Source organism: Petromyzon marinus, chromosome 59 (assembly GCF_048934315.1).
Source record: "Petromyzon marinus isolate PM22_M1 ecotype Great Lakes invasive population chromosome 59, UKy_Petmar_22M1.pri1.0, whole genome shotgun sequence".
Classification (NCBI taxonomy): domain Eukaryota; kingdom Metazoa; phylum Chordata; class Hyperoartia; order Petromyzontiformes; family Petromyzontidae; genus Petromyzon; species Petromyzon marinus.
The window spans coordinates 14,689,883-14,694,262 of record NC_133725.1 but is presented as its reverse complement, the minus strand read 5'-3'; the positions used below and the strand labels follow the sequence as shown (position 1 = coordinate 14,694,262).

The 4,380-nt window shown below is 46.1% G+C and overlaps 1 long non-coding RNA gene across 1 annotated transcript; it reads left to right on the top strand.

The window, feature by feature from the left end:
• The first annotated feature begins 3,161 nt into the window (after positions 1-3,161).
• On the top strand, positions 3,162-4,031 carry LOC142905885 (uncharacterized). The gene is made up of 2 exons (XR_012929888.1): positions 3,162-3,383; positions 3,827-4,031. It is a non-coding gene; the product is annotated as an uncharacterized LOC142905885 (long non-coding RNA).
• Positions 4,032-4,380: the final 349 nt, after the last annotated feature.

The window sequence follows — 4,380 nt, the reverse complement described above, 5'->3', positions numbered from 1 at the left end:
GATGGAAGCAGGTTCGTAAGTGCAGGTGTTTGTAAGTTGAGGACTGCCTATATATACACTTATTTTTCACACAGATGTGTATATGCGCACTGGGTTACTGAGCATCCTCTGTTTAGGGACTGTACCACATTACAATCCACCATCCCACCTCTAGTAAAAGTACCTACTACTACTAGAACATCTGCTCCCCTCTGCTACGTGCATCTCCATCCCCTCCCTATTTTTGGTTGGGAGGCAATTATAATCGGACATTTTAAAGTAGCTTTTGGGTTAATTAATCCATATATCTGGGCTTTTATAGGTGTTATCTTGGGTTGTATGGATGGTGGTCACCCATCCAAGTACCATAAAAGTTCAACCCTGCTTTTCTTCCAAGATCTTATAATATTGGGTGCATTCCGGGTCATTTGGTCATAGGTGGTGTGGTGTATGGACATCTGTGAAAATGAGTTTCATAGCTTATCAGATTCCTTCATTTAAAATAAAGATACTGGTTCTGTATGTGTTTGTTGGATTTGTATGTTCTTTAACAACTGCACGCAGTCGTTAAAATGCTTAGCCATGTCCTTCTGCTGCCGTTTGTCCGTGGCCCATGCAGCTCATCGAAAAGAATGAGCACCTGGGATCCCTGCAGGCGGGGATTTTGGGTTACCAGCGTGTGGTGGCAGAGCTGCACGCTGAGCTGGCGCCATGCCAAGAAAACCTGCAGAGCATTCACTTTCAGCTCCAGGATCTGCAAGTGCTGCACCAGCAGAGTGAGGCGAAGGTGAGCAAGTGCTGTTAGCGAGCACCTATGAAGTCCGGCATGGCACAAACGCAGATATATACAGTAATACCATTATTTACGCCGTCCCGTTGTACGTACTTTCACTATTAACGTACTCAAGTCATTGATAGCCAATCGCATGTTATGTACTGTGGTACCTTGCCATAGCGTACTTGAGATTTACGAACTTTACTATAAAGACCCAAATAGTTTACGCTGGATGGCGACAGTAAGGCACCAGATGACGCCCAAGCGTTTGCATCTCTGACTACAGTAGTCACTTTCATGTGTACATGTGTAGTGACTAACTCAGAGACAGTAAGACTTTTAGGCGCTTCTTTTATTTAACGAGCACCATTGGGATAATACAGACACCCTACGTGGGTACACACTATTACCGTTGCTGGCCTATACAAAACACTAACCATCTAACACTGACAGCACTGAACGGAGACAGCGAACACCTATCTAGCAGCGTAATATCGAGTGAAGACGGCAGCGACGATGGCGACAAGACGACAGCGACGAGACGACAACGACGATGACGAGATGGTGACGACGACTATCTTATATATACGAACAGCACGACGAGGATCCCACTTCCAGCAACAGCCACAAGGTCCCTCACAGGGGCCCTTCTTATACTCTCAGCGTGGCCTCGCTCCGCCACGGCCACGCCCCCTCTCTGGAACCTACTAGCGGGTTCCCGATGGCCCCCCCTCTGTGACCTTTCCCCTAGATGTCCCCCTCTCGTGTCTATCGTGGCCTGCTGACGTGGGTACTACCATACACCGCAGTTACCCTTTTTTACCAGCAGCCAGCGCTATGCCACTACACATACTCTATCAATATTTTTTCCCCACATACCGGATTTATGGTGAATATTTTTCAAGTGTAAACTAATTTTACATGATAAACAACTAATAATACACACAGTATAATAGACAAATATATCAATAATATGGCAGTCCTCGACTTACGAACGCATTTAGTTCCTGAGGCCCATTCATAAGTCGGAACGGTTCGTAAGTCGGAATACAATAATGTGCGATATTTAAATTCCCATATTGTCAGTGTTATAAAATGTGTTAAGGTTCAACAAAAGAGTTAAACTCGTAAATAAGAAATCATGTACATTTGCATTAACACTAAAAATATAGTGTATCGTAAGTAATACATAAAATGTAGTAAAAATATATTTTTTTCACTCACCGCTTTTAAATCACAAGCGTGCTCACCGCTACACTTCCGATCCGCACAAAGATCCACCGTGCAGCTGTAATAGGCTGTTGGGGCACGTGCTGTTAGCGATAGCCTATGAAAGCCAGCACGGCATGCGAGGGGTTGTGTGCCAGCACCACACCCAGCTGCATTTGTGTCCCGAGTGGTGATGTTTATAAAGCGCGCTAGGTGCTCATTTGAGGCCGAGTTGACCTACGGGAGGCCCAGGAATGGTTCAGATAATCGTCACTGGTGTTGGCCGTGAGTTGGAATTGAACTTGGGTCGGTGGGTTTGTAGCGCAGCGCGTGAACTGCAACACTACCGCTCCCCACACAATCACTTTCACATATACGCACATGTGCGCGTGCACGAGGCTGACTCATGACATCTTGTGGAGGATCGCAGCACTGAACAAAATAGTTCTGTGGTTCAGTTTGGAAGTGCAAGTTCGCGTTTTAAAGTCAATGGTATCCAAAAATTAATACATTTCATAGAAACAGATTCGGAACTCGGGTATCCGTAAGTCGGGTCTCCGTAAGTATGGTGTTCCTAAGTCGAGGACTGTATGTATACACTTATTTTTCACACTGATGGTTGTACAGAATGGATGCGCACTAGGTTACTGAGCATTCTCTGTTTAAGGACTGTACCACGTTACGATCCACCATCCCACCTCTAGTAGAAGTACCTACGACTACTAGACCATCTGCTCCCCTCTGCTACATGCATCTCCATCCCCTCCCTCTTTTTGGTTGGGAAGCGATCTTAATCTATTATTTTAATCCAGATTTTTAGTTAATTAATTCCTAAAAAATGTTTAACATAAAACTTTCGTGACTGCAGGAATTCATATTCTTGATTCTTTCGGTAAAGTCACGTACTTTTTTTTAATAATATAAAAAAACCCCACGACGTTTCGATTGCAACACAAGCGGTCTTCATCATGCTTTTATAGGTGTTATCTTGGTTTGTATTGATGGTGGTTGCCCATCCAAGCATTTGAAGTTCAACCATGCTTTTCTTCCAAGATCTGAGATGATTGGATGCATTTCGGTTTATTCGGTCAAAGGTGGTCTATGGACATCTGTGTAAAAGAGCTTCGTAGGTCATTACATTACTCAATTATAAATAAAGATCCTGATTGTGTGTGTTATTATACCTGTATGTTCTGCAATAACTTCACGCAGTCGTTAAAATGCTTTCCTGTGTCCCTCTGCCGCCATTTGCCCGTGGCCCACGCAGCTCATTGACAGGAATTGGAAACTGGAATCTCTGCAGGCAGAGATTCACTGGTATCAACGTGTAGTGGCGGAGCTGCACGCTGAGCTGGCGCCCTACCGCGACAACGAGCAGAGTGCACACTCGGAGCAGCAGCATCTGCAGAGCGAGGTGGAGGTGAGTGCACAGCACTCGCGCATCGCACACACACACACACGTATATAATTTGCGTTTAACGTAAATAATAGATTCATGCACACACGATTCAGTGTATTATGATAATGATGAGCTGGTCTAACCATCACGTTAAGCCGTCATGGTCCCCGTTTACAAATACAGACAATTTCATTATTGCTGGACACAGTGATAACGATGAGAATGATTTAGCACCTTTCTGTACACCGGGGCATCTCAGAGCGCTTTACATCACATCTCATCTCAACACGTGTGAAAGGGCACGCCCAATGACAGATGTCCTGTGGGCACAAGGTGACTCAGCACCTGGTGTGCAATTGGCATTTGTCTGCCAGTAGGGGGTGCTGATTGTTGTGTGTAATCCCAGTTGAGCTGGTAGAAGTACTGAGTTGTGTGTAGTGTCTAATGGGTCAGTATGTCCACAGCTTGTCACGGTTGAGGAGGAAGAGGACATCTCTGGCTGCTCACTGGAGCCCGGCATTCACGAAGCCTCCCAAGACCTGCCCCCCCAGGCCTCGAACACCCTCTGAGCATCTCACAGCCCCCCACACTTCCAGCACCACCCACCCCCACCAGCACCTCCCCTTCTTTACAAGGCATCGCGTTTTAATAATAAATATTTGTATCTAATACTATCGCCTCGTCTCAATTCTTTTGAGTGTTTGGGACACGCGAGTGGCTCACATTTATAATGCTAAGGGCTGTCTACATCCACAGTGTGGCTGTTGCGGAGCTTCTAGAAACCAAATGTGAGGCAGAGTTCTGTGTCCCTTGGGTAATGCCAGCCCTCCAAGGGGTTTGCACTGAGTTTGAGTTGGGGGCGACAAGCACAAGGTTGTGGAGGTGGTGATGGTGGTGGAAATTTAGGAGGATGGCAAGGAGGAGATGCCCATCAATAAACTAGTTGGCCACGGTGAAGCCAGCAACCATAGTCGTTCCTACGTCCCCTGATGTGAGCGGCAGTGCTGGAGGGCAGTTC